The 12798-nt window shown below is 46.2% G+C and overlaps 1 long non-coding RNA gene across 1 annotated transcript; it reads right to left on the bottom strand.

The window, feature by feature from the left end:
- Window positions 1-9251: 9251 nt before the first annotated feature.
- Window positions 9252-12216, bottom strand: LOC101717602 (uncharacterized). Its single transcript, XR_002393062.2, has 3 exons — window positions 12032-12216; window positions 10004-10167; window positions 9252-9395 (listed from the first exon to the last, which is right to left on the bottom strand). It is a non-coding gene; the product is annotated as an uncharacterized LOC101717602 (long non-coding RNA).
- Window positions 12217-12798: the final 582 nt, after the last annotated feature.

Here is a 12798-nt window from a genome sequence, read left to right as displayed (position 1 = left end):
CCCTACTTGGAAAGGAGAGTATACCAAAATTGTGCATAATAATAATGTTAATTATTTCCCAAGTAATCAATTGCATTAGGGTTTGAAGCTCAACTTTAACTAAATTTCTAAATGTTTTTAGCATTCTCTGATATTATTATGCTGAACTATCATGCTGCAGGATAAACCTCCCATAGTGATATAAAAGACTTTTCTGTTTCAGTTTGGCCTTGGGCAAATTGGTATGTCATCACTACACTAGAAATTAAGCTGTGTCTATGATGACAATTACTTGTGCAATTTCCTGAAACCCCAGACCAGGGCTGAAGCCGTGCTCATGATTAAAGACAGCACAATGGAAAGGCAGAGGTTCATAGGATATGCACTGTGTATCTATTGCAAAAATTATAGCACTGTTCTTTCAGAACAGTAGAATAAAGGATTCCTAGAGAAGAACTATTAAATTTAAGAATGCCTTCTTATTGCCTAGGGCTAAATATCATCTTTTTCATAGTTTCTCGTGTTCTTAGTTTATATATAACATTTGAGGTTCATTCCAAAATCTGCTCCAAATAAAACACTGTATCTTTAACTGTGGTTCATTTCTGTGTCTTGATTAGATTTTCTTTTTGATCAAAGTTCTGATTTTCACATTGAAATATTAAAGCACTTTCACACTCGTTCCTTATTTTTAATTCAAACAGGTGAAGAGGAAAAAGATCTTTACAAGCTTTTCTCAGAGTCTGGAGAAGCTAGTTTGCAAGATCATGAAACTCTGGAAAACGCCTTGGTTTAACTACAAAAAGGAAATGAATCTTAGATGTTTTCTGATAAAGTGAGATCATTGGCCAAGCAGCAGCGTCTTTTTGCAGAAGAGCAACACATGTGCGTTACACAGACGCTGGCTAATTAACCTGAGCTTCATGAACCTACTCTGAACAGCGGTCTAGAACACCAGGCATCAAAGCACTGCAGCCCTTTGTGCAGATTACAGTGGCTGCAGTGCAGTCACGCAATAAACAGGTTTTGTTTTTCCAATCTACATCCAAATGCTACCATCCAGGCTGCGAAGTGATCCACAGCTATTATGTTTGAGTTATCCTTTCGAAGGCAGTCAGAAGACTGAGCTCCATACGGAAACAATCTTCATTTTCTATTGGCTACGTCTGTTGCATGTCTAATGAAATGCATTTCACATATTTATTTTAAGTGTGTGATAGAATTACAACATTGACAAATTTCATGATTGTCAAAAAATATGATGCATTTTAAACATAGGGTGATGTCTAGCTTTATCACAGAAATGCTCAAAAAAAGTTCATTTAATCTGCATCAAAGCAAATATAAATATATGGAATGTAAAACACCTTATTTATATATCTACATAATTTCATAAATATCAAATACATTTAATATTTAACAAAACATGTATAACAATAAGCCATCTTGGGTTTTAGTCTTAATTTTGCTGAAAGAAATTCCATTAAATACTTTCAATAACCAAATGTTATGGAAATTCTACAGGCAGTAGCTTTCCATTTGGATTTGTTCATGACAGGCAGATGTAGAGATAGGTCTTCTCTAAATTAAATCAGTAAGACACTAACTGCTACCTATATTTTCCACACTGAATAATTTCTCTAATTTTCTCACAATGTCAAATTCTCCCATCTTTCTCTCCAGTTCTCCAGAGTAAGGCTACATGTTTTACTTTGTAAAATGCTCACATTTAAAATGTACTTTTAAGAAGATGCAGCATCAATGATCTCTGGACACCTAAACATCGGAAGCTGCATTGCTGAGTGCCAGTTTGGAGCAGAAAGAGAGCCATCTTCTGCAGACTGAAACCAAATTTTTTTATATATATTTCTCTTCTTTAATATTTACAAAGGGACAAAATATTTATATTTAAAACTCCCAGTTCAGAGGATACGAGAATATTTATAAAGATGCCTAGAGTCAATCTATTTCGTGTGTTTCTAAGCAGATTTCACTTTTCATGTTCTTTCCTTTTTTTTTTTATTTTTTGGTACCGGGAATCGAACTCAGCTCCTTGTGCTTGCACAGCAGGTCATGAAACCACCGAGCTAAATCCCCACCCAGACTTTTCATGTTCTTAAGTCCTTGATACAGTCATACCCTACCTGGGTAATTCTGGTTTCATATGAAACAGTGTACGTCGTATAAAATAAAGGCAAATAATGAAAGCATTTTCTTAGTGGAAGAACATAAAGAAGTTAAAATGAGTTATTTTTTAAAAGCTTTCTCCTTGGACATGAGAAGGAAAAAACTGTTGTGTTTTAGGTCAGTTTCGATTGTCTTGCTCTTCCTTTCCTAGTCCACCTCCTCCCTTCTTTGAAGAAAATTGTGGGATTCAAATATATGCGAAGCATATCTGGCTCTTACTACACCGAGGAGAGAATTGTGTATTTAGACAAGTGTTCTTCATTTGGGCTCCGCTGTCACCTAGGAGTGCTAAGGACAGATTCGGGGGTTCATGAACTCCCTGCAGCTGAAGCAGGGAATCTTGGGTCTATGCAGATCTGAACTTTCCTTGGAAGAACATCCACATCCACGGTGAGCCCACCACCGCATCGCGAGAGCTTCCCATTGATTCCGGGAGGGCCTGGGGCTGCATGGACCGTGACGCCTAGCGCACATGCTCAGGTCGCTCGCATTCCACAGAAACAGTCTCCACGGGTTCAGCAAAGTGAGAATTCATTATGAACTTGTGAAGCTGCTCCGAAATGAGGAGGAACCGACTTTGGAAGGAGCCGGGGCTGAGCAGAGCCGCGTTCCAGCGGCAGGCGCCGAGGGAGGTTCCGGAGCTCCCGCCCGGCCAGGGCGCAGGGCAGGCTTCTCTGCTGCACATGCGCAGGCAGGGTCCGCGCCAGCCTCTCCTGGCTGCCGAAGGCCGCGAGCTGAGGCCCCGCAGGCTGAGGCTGAAGCAGGTCCCGAGGGGTGCGGAGGCGGCCGTCTGCAGCCCAGACGTCCGTGGACGGAGCCGCGTTGCAGGAGGCGCTGCAGGCCCAGTTAGGGCACCGCCACCCGGCCTAGCCAAGGCGATAGCGTCCTCCCAACCTTTCTTCCTACGTCCACTTTTCTTTTCCTCTAATTTATTTTTCTTTAAACAATCAGTAGTTTCAAAATTCAGATGTCATCATATCAGTCTTCTGTGAAAACCTTTCCGTCCCTGCATTGCTTTTAGAACATAATCCCAAGAGCTGGCCACGCTGGCGACGCTGCTCGTCCTGCCGGGCCCTGGCTCCGGTTCTCTCCACCTCAAGGCTTCCTGGCTCTTCATTTGTTTTCTGGTTTCCCATTTTCTTCCAGAATTGCTTGGCCATCTCCTCCTCTCGTGTCTGTTTATCTTCCCTCAGCCCCCTGGGTGAATGCCATTCCTAAAAGTTGTTTCCTAAATCTTCATGTCAAGTTCCCCCTTTATATTCTGGACTTACGTTTGAATGTTCTATTACAGTCCGATAACTTTGTGTTTGATAACTCACCATGAGCATAAGAGTCCTGTTTTCTTTCTTCATTTCTAAAATATAATGCCAGCGACAACCCTAACATGCCGATAGGGAATAAAGAATGAATAAGATGAACTCTGCCCTAGAGCCCTAGATACACACAGATCCTACCTCGCTCATTCTCCACTTCATCCCAGCAGAAACACAGAGCCTGACAACCATAGTCGCATAAAAGATACCTGCTGAATAGATCCAACAACACTGCTTTGCGTTTTCTGAGATTTTAATCATGTTTCTAATTTTTTAATATTAAGACCTATAAAAGATAAAGTTAACCATAGTAACCTAATTGATTCATATCTCAGATGGCATTTTAAGGCCTGTGGATAATATCTTTTCTGTATCTAAATATAATTTGAGAGATTACAACAGTATTGATCACTTTTTTTTTTTGGTACTGGGGATCGAACTCGGTCGGGTCCTTGGGCTTGTTCAGCAGGAGCAGAAACCACTGAGCTAAATCCCCGGCCCATGATCACTTTTAATTGAATTTTCAATAATCTCTGGTATTGGCTACGATTAGCAAATTCATTAATGAATCCTGATATCCTGTTTTAGTAAAATAATTTCTTCAGATTATCTGTCCTGCATTTTTCTCTGCCATGTTTCATTCTCGTCCACCAACTGCATAGCTGTACTCAGAATCTTTTTGACCCTATTGGCTACCATGAACTGAATGCTCATTTCCCTTATTCTGCTCATGCAGCAGAAGTCACACGAAATAGATGATGCAATAGCAGCAGGCAACTTTCCCTCCTGACTTTGGATCTGATAGTTTAGTAACTAAAGTCTTAAATCTTTAAAATTTGTATGCTCAATGCTTATTTTAGAGTGAGTTACTTGGGAACACATTAAATGATATGCAAAAAAATGGAAATTCAGTTTGCGACAATATATCAACTGTTGCAGGAGCCAAAACCCCTCTTCCAAAATCAACTTGGTGAAGATACCAGGTAAAGAAGAATGTTCAAATGAATAAGAATGAGAACCCAATGTTTTTAAATTGCTACATCTAAACTATAAAATTACTTAGAGATACAGCCAAGAAAGAAGTTTCAAGCACTGTAGAATTATTTGAAGTTATGCTTTTACTGCTTGGCTGGTAACTGAATTAACTTAGTTATGAAATGACCTCACTACTCAGAACATACTCGCTATAAGTAAATTAATTCAGGAGATGTCTCCACACATTACTTACTCCATGTTAAGCCTTACTTTAAAATTTCTTTTCCATAATGGTGTAACCCATAGACAATAACAATGTTTAAATGGAGTAAATCATTTATCATTTCCTTGGGATTATGGTAGATAGGGACCAGCTTTCCAGTTAGCAAAGCACAGGTGCATGCACCCCTATTTTCATGGCCATACCACAAACCTGCAACGGTGTCTTCTGTGCCCTCAGCCCTGTGCTGGCTTTACACACGGGTGAAGCAGGAAGGACACTGGATACACTCCTCTCACATGGAGAGAAAACCTGGTAAGAAATACAGAAGGAACTGGGAAGTTGTTCTACTGATTTACAGGATACGCTCATTGTACATAGCACCTGGGGAAGACCTGAGAGGATTCGTTCATTGAACAGTGTGGACTGGTGAGTGGGGAGCGAATACTCCCTGAAGAGAGAAGCAGGTGGAGGGCGCAGGCCAGAGAGGAGGCTGAGCAGGCGCTGTCCTGGCAGAGGGCACGAACTGCAGTGACGGCAACGGCGAAAGTGTCCTGGCCGCCGGATTTGTGCTGGGTGGTGAGACCCTCGCTGGAGTGCCTGAGTTCAAACATGCAGTCGGAGCCTGGAGGGGTGGACGGTGAAGAAGATCGGCTGGGGAGATGGTGGCCATAGGGCCAGCTGTGCCAGTACCCCCGCTTCAGCGACATGCCTTTCGTGTGCCAAGTAGTAGAAACCCAAGCAGGCTTCAACATGAGAACTCCCAAGGAAGTGTGGGGTTGTAAACAGGAATTCCACTTACAGTGTCACAGTTCTGTGAAGATGAAAGACAACTGAAAGGCTGAGGAATAATCCAGGTGAAAGGCAAGGCTTGAAAAGGAGTAGCAGAGATGGGCAGAGAGGAAGGGGAGCTGTGGAGCTGGGTTTGCTGATGCACACGTGTGTCCAGAGCTGCATGGAGGAGGAAGAGTCAGCGCACATGGGGCTGATGGGCGGACACGCAGAGGGCAGCAAGAGAACAGTTTTAGGAGTCAGGACAGCATGTACCATTGGGGTGGGGTTTACAGAATATCAGAGTGGGTGCACTGGGTATTTGGATGTCTTCAGTTTAAGAAGTTCGCTCTAATATAGGTGAAAATTAAAGTTGAACAAGTGTTGAGATGGCTCAGTCAGTGAGTGACAGGAGGAAAGGAAGATGGGACGCAGCTGTACACATCTCTGAAACAGACAAAGAAGAAGTGGAGCTGCTGAAGAAAAACTAGCGGCGTACACTGGAAGAAAAATCAAGTAAGAGAGGAGACAGGCGAGCAAAAATGTCAAATAGTGTTAGGGACTCTGGTTGTACAATTTTTTAAAAATCTACTAGGTTCTCAGGAGGCTAAAGCAGGAGGATGGTAAGTGTGACCCTAGCAAGAACCTATCTCTACCTAAAAATTATAAAGGGTGGGCAAATAGCTCAGTAGAGCCTCCGACCTGAAGAAAAGAGAAAGAGAAAAGGAAAATGTCTTGTAATGGGTACAACATTAGCAACCTTGTCAGGGCCCCTGGAGAACTTGGTCTTGATGGAAAGGAAGGAGGGTTAAGGAAATGGACATATAAACTTGGAAGGGCATTATTAGAAAAAGAGAGGACACTGAGAAAAGGGAAAGTAGAGTTGGTTACATTTTTATTTTTCATATTTTATCTTCCCTGTGTCATGTGAGTTTGTTTGGTCATTTGGCTGGTTGATTGCTTGTTTGTTTATTAACAACGAAGGCAGGCAAAATGTGAAGAAGGTGCATTTCACTCTTATGTTTAAAGACCAGCGGAAGCCCTGTTCACCAGTTCACTTCCCATAGCTTATGTTAACAGACATCTGTGAGTATCTAGAACAGTCTTAAATGCAGTATTGTCACCTTGGGCTGGTCACCTGAGCTTTCTGAGTCTGCAGCTTATCTGTACAAAGTCCCTTTAAGTTACCAAAAATATTAGAATGGATGAGCCAGGTGTGGTGGTGCACTCCTGTACTCTCAGCCCTCAGGAGGCTGAGACGGGAGGATCACTGTGAGTCCAAAGCCAGCCTGGGCTACACGGTGAGATCCTGTCTCAAAAAAAATTTTAAATGTATGGCAACATCCTACACCATAAAATCTTCTAAGAAGACCAAATAATAATAATAATAATAATAATAATAATAATAATAATGTGAGTACTTAATGACAACTTCAAGAGGAAAAAAATTCTACCATTCTTAACACACACAGTAGTAACTATTTCAATTCAAATAAGACCTAAGATCAAGGTTTCCTTTGTTAATGTCTGCTCTTTCTGAAACTGTAATGCTATGTAAAATTATTTGGCTAAAACAATAAAGGTAGCTAGGATGAATGCGTTATTTCAGGGGAACAGAGATGCTGAAAAATTCTGGAGCAAAATCTCAACCCTTGCGCTTTCAGGGAACTACAAAGCTGCCGCGATTTTCTCTGAGCGCAGTTTCCTTACACGACTTGATTTTTCTCCTGTAGCTTTATCTGCACACACATCTCGCTGCTTGGCCCTGAGGCTGGGCTGGGTGGGGCTGGAGATCTCTCCTCTCTCCTCTCCGGGCCGCAGCTGCTGGCGCTGAGGGCGAAGTCTGGGCAGTGCGCGGGCGTCGCCGAGTGTCCCACCTCGGTGTTCAAAGGCGAAATGTCTGTTGAAGACTTACGCAACTTTTTTTTCTGTCATGGCTCCATTTTTATAGAAGATAGATTAGACAAAGCATTTAACTTTCAAGTATTTAATAATAGTAATATTAAAAATGAAGCCCTGGCACTATTAAAAATAGAACTAGCTAGCCACAATATAAAGGCACAGATTACGTGTGTACACGTGTGTGATGAATACAGGGCTCCACTGTAAGGAGTACATTTCGCTTCAGGAATGAAACACCTAAGGAATTTGTGAAGTGTTAATGGTGGTCTTAAGTCATGGGTCCATTTGGAATGCATTTGGCGGTCTTAGGCCTGTGAACTCTGTGCAGCATTGAAGGCTTCCTTCAATAACGAGAATAAAATGAGTCATGAAGAATCCACTCTTCCCGTCGGAAGGCCCATGTGCTGGACTTGCTTTCAGAGATGCGGGCATCCACGTCCTGGAGCACTGGTGTCCCCTCAACACCGGCTTTGCTGGCCTGGGAGCTCTAAGAGCCCTGAGAAAGGCCCTGAGCCGAGGACAGCGGCCAGCCCAGAGCAGGGCAGAGACCTGCCCGGCGGTCGGACCTCAGTGTCCAGCACCAGCCAGGTCGGACGGTGACGCCCGACAGCAACCAGCGGCACCGGGTGCTGGCCGAGTCGCCCCGTCCTCTGGCGACGTTGGGATGACTGGCAGAGCTGCGGGCCCATTCTTGATTTCCATCTGACCCCAGCAATAAACGCTCGCTGCCTGCCGCAACATGGGCTCCCCGCGCCGAACTGGAGGCGGGTGGGTGGGCTGAGCTGCTGCTCAGGACGACAGCTGCATCGGCAGGCCCGAGCCTCGGCTCACCAAGCTGCCTATATGAGCACGGCTGTTCCGCCCCTCGGGGCTTCCAAAGCTCGCTCACACGGTCTCCACGCGGGAGCAAGTCCTCGCCCGTAGCCACCGCCGCGTGCAGAAAAGGGGACTGCGGAGAGTGTGGCCCCGCATGAAGCCAGCGGGCAGCGCAGCTGGGCCTCGCCTGCCTGGGCACCGCTCTATGAACGGTGGCTTTGTCCCCGCGGGCCCAGCTCCCCTCCCTCTCAGACCGCGTCAGTCTCTGCCCTGGAAGTGTCCTCTCTTTTTAAACCTTCCTGCCTGAATATTTACCGTGTAAACATCCAAACAAAGCAGCAGCACCTATGAAAGCCTCCTCAGACGGTGCCGCTCGTCCCTGTGGCCGAGCCACGTTTGGCCATCGCAGAGTGGACGAGGCCTCGCTACACCGGACAGGGACCGGGAAACCCACGCAAAGCAGGAGCCACGCGGGCCAGGGATGCGCAGGAGTCGGCCTTGAGCGCTCAGCGCTCCCTCAGCAGCTGCGCACAGTCCTGGCGCCTTTCCACGGCCTTCAGAGTGGAAATCAGGATTGGACACGCGCTTAGCTGACGAGGGAGGGAGTGTAAGTACCACGTGCCGCGCGCGCTCGGGACAGCCCCATTCTACAATATTTGATTCCAATTCACTGTATTTAATTAGGGTAACAAATGAATAGATTAAGTATAGATTACTTATTAACAGTTCTTTTTTAAATTTTTAATTTTAATTTGATACAAGTAGATATTAATAAAGAAAACATAAAAAGCACTGTTCTATGAAAAAATAAAACTTCATAACAAAATATTAAAGAATAAAATGGTTAATATACTGTGTATCATGATCTTAAAAGAATGGCTAAAATGTTACTCAAGTACAAATAATTCCCCAAATCATCTGCTCCCTTGTTCAAAAGTATTTTAAGATATATGCTCATTTATTTCATTTACACTAATTTATGTTTGTTCACTGAGGAGAGAGTTCTGTCCTTCCATTTGTTTGTTTCTTTTTGTCTGTAACTTATACTCTGAGTAATAAATTTTTATAGCTACTAAAAGAGACTGTAAGGTGAGACGCAGGTTATCTTTATTAAAATTGTACGCCACTCTCTTCCGGAGATGTAGGAAAATAAACTGAATTTCGGTAGCACGCACGATCCCAGGTGTTTCCGCCATGATATCAAGTTGTCCCTACTCCGGGGCACGTGTCACCTGAAAAGCACGGCCCTCAAGTCAGCTTCCGCGTGCAGCGGCACTAAGTGGTAAGCAGAACACTGACCTCTCTCCGAGACTTTTAAAAGCTGCCTGTCTCTGCTTCCCCGTGGCTCTGCTGTTCGAGCCCTGGAAAGTGGCCAGTGCCCCAGCGTGGGTCCAGCCCAGCTCACAGGCCGGCTTCCCTGGACCGGAGACAGAGGCTCTGAGCAGCCCATCCAGCTCCGCATCCGCCAGAGCTGCTCAGCAGCTGCGATGAACAAACTAGTCAAGGGGGAACCCAGAGCCCTGTCAGGCTCAGGAGTCTGGGAGTGTGCAGATGCGGGCTGGGGTCAGACCAGGAACTCGGGATGGCACAGAGAGGCCAGGTGGGAAGGCAGGACCCCTCAGAGCTGCTGCAAGCCTGGGGTGTTTGGAGTGCTTGTCTGAGGTGGCGGGCGTTCAGGGGTCCAGCACACTGAGGGATCTGCTACGGGCCAGTGCTTTCCACTGCCACCTGCCTGTTGCTCACATTCCTTGCTTGGGGTTTCACCAGGTTTTGCCTTTTGATGAAGAGAAATGGAGTCACTCTGCTCCCTTCTCTGACAGATTTTATACTCAAGACTGACCTGCTCCTCGATCTTGACTGCAAGGGACAGGACGTAGCCCCTCGTTGGAAAGATCCAGTGACATGGCCTTTTCTGTGCTTGCTTCTTCCAGGGTTCCTTCTGGTTCCTTAGTCAAAGCATCAGTGTCGACATCATCTTGCTGAGATCTGCCTTCACTGATAAATCTAATATTTAATAAACACAGTTAATAAGCAAATGGAAAAAGTGACATTTTTCTTAGGAAAGTAATACCTGACTGGACATTTTTTGCTATGTTGCTGCAAACCTGAAGTTCACAGATGAATGTGCACTCTACCTCCTATGTATTTGTTGGAAAAAGTAAAGGAAAAGTACTCTAGCACTATGCTGAATGGTCTAACAGTCACTGTTGCCCGTGTCCTGAAAAACAACTTGCTTAGGATTTAAAAGAAGTTGTTTAGATCAGGAGAGTGTGAGACAGAAGACAAGTGGCATGGGCAGGATATCTAATCCGTCAGAAGACGGGCCGCATCTCCAGTCTACAGCTGTGAGAGGGATCTCTTTGCAATCACGGGATCAGGCTTCTCCGAATGATCCCTCAGATCCCTTTGAAAGCCTTAGTTATACTCGGAGCGAAAAATCTGTCAGTTGGCAACAGTCTTGCAACTTTATTAGACATGGAGAGAAGAAGAAAGATGCAAGACAGCTTATGAGAAATTCGCCCAGGAGATGCAGTAAGGGGGCAGTTTGTGAAATGTCACACTTAGTGTAAGAACTGCAACCCCAAGGCCTGGGTCTGCTGACTGCCAGCGCGGCCCTGCCCTGCTGTGTGCTGTTGATCAGCCCGATTGACCCAGGGCAAGACCAGCACCTACTGACTGCATCGCTTCTGCAGCCCCTGAGTTTCTCTTGGAAAGTTTCCATCCCATGTAGCATATTGGGCCCCGATGTGTTTGTGAGAGTGACAGGACCAGGGCTGGGGCAGTGCAGCGGACCGTGGATACGTAAAAGCAGGCTGTTATTCTTTCAGTGGGTTCCATAAAAGGTGATTTAATCATCAGACTGGTCACCGACACGGGGTCAAATGAGATGCTTGCAGTTTAGCATTTCCTTGATGGTTTCCTGGCTGTACATGAACTCACCAATTTCCCATTAGGATTGATTTTTGTCACAAACCTTAACACTCAGTGTTCCCATAAATTTTTTTTAAAGTCCTGTGCAAGAGTGGAAAATGACAAACTGTTCAAGTTCTGTGTACAGGAAGTAAGAATAAAAGAAAGAATCACGTCCAGAACATAGGAAATCCATTAAACAGAATTAGCAGGATGTGCAATTCCTGTAATTTTGCTCCTTTGAGAGACAGGAGCTCAGAACTTGAGGAGAAATCTCTAATTCTCTGGGAGGTACTTTTACCTTTCCATTTGTATTTTAACGATTTGTCTTCTCACAGTATTTTCATTAGGCTTGACAAGATCAAGGTACTTAATTTGTACTTTATGAACTGAAGTAACAGGGATTTGGCACACAGTTTTCTTTCAAATGATATACTTTTAAATTAATTTGACACTTTCATTTTTCAGTCTTTACTCATTATGGAAAATGTCTAAGTTATTGTTTTCAAATACTCGGCATTCACTTTTTATAGAGGAGTAAGTTAAAAACTAAATGCAAAGAAAATCCTGCTTTTCTATTTCCTGGGGTTGGAGAAGGATGCAGAGGATCCTTCCAGTCGCTCTGGTTACCCGAGAGAGCACAGCAGGGCGGGACTGTCACAGCCCCTGGGAAGTCCCCAGTGGGGGTCAATCCAGGCAGCGGCTGCAGGGCCTCGCGGTCCGAAGAACCAGAAGCAAGGGATGCGCGCCCGAGGGACAGAGGCCTGCGTCCCACAGAGCCTCGGTTTCCACGGGAATCACATCCCCAGCCACAGCTCCTTCCTGCCACCCCTAGGATGGTGTCTCTCCCAACAGCTGGCCCCCGAGCCAGGCCCAACTTTGCCGCCACTGCGGGACATGACAGGTAACCCTGGACGTGCTAAGGAGCCTGACGCAGGGCCGCCGGTTTGGCTGCCACCTGGGGCTGGGTGAGAGAAGTGGGCAGGGGTGAAGAACGTCCTTCCACGTCAGCTTTCCGCAAGTGCGGCGGTCTTCAGTGCGCTTCGTGGGCAGGAGAGCAGACCGAGGATGAGGCTGGTGACTGAAGAATCCTGGGAGTCAGTCACTGACTCCCAGAGAGGAGGCGGCCTGCGTGTTGCGTTGCCATAGTGACGATGACCTGGCGTGACCGTGTCTCGCTTCATCACTGGCGCTCGGCCGTGTGCGTGTCCATGTCCGGGCGTGGCCATCCACGAGACCAGGGCAGCCTCTGCTGACGCCGGCGCCCCGGCAGGTGGGGTTTGGTTGCTGTTCTGTTTCGTGTTGGCCTCTTCTTTGCAGTGACTCGGATTTCTCTGCCCTGCCCCAAAGCCTGCCTGGGGACGCTGTCGCTTTCTGCTCGCCGGGACTGTGCTCTCCAGGCTGGTGCTGCTCGCAGGCCCGTTTCCCGTGCCGCGCACACAGAGGGGAGTGGGCCGGCTGCTGTCCTCCGCTCTGTCCCCTCTCGGCTCTTCCCGGGTGTCCTGCTCTCCAGACGTCTGCTGTCGATGCTCGCCCCTCGGTCAGCACTGCGAGCCAGCCTGGGACCACAGGGCCGTCCGGAACAAACGCCACGTTCGCGCTGTGCCAGTGTCATCGTCTCGGGCCCAGCCCAGCTCAGCAGAGCTCCCCTTGCGCCCTGCGGAGAGGCCCCTCCTCCCATGCTTCCCAGCTCAGCGTGCGAGTCAGGCCCAGCCGGAGCAGCTT

This window comes from Heterocephalus glaber, unplaced genomic scaffold, assembly GCF_053883595.1.
Source record: "Heterocephalus glaber isolate CG9 unplaced genomic scaffold, H.glaber_assembly_v1.0 deba00000678, whole genome shotgun sequence".
In the NCBI taxonomy this organism is placed as follows: domain Eukaryota; kingdom Metazoa; phylum Chordata; class Mammalia; order Rodentia; family Bathyergidae; genus Heterocephalus; species Heterocephalus glaber.
The sequence above is the reverse complement of the archived record's forward strand: the minus strand, read 5'-3'. Positions and strand labels throughout refer to the sequence as shown.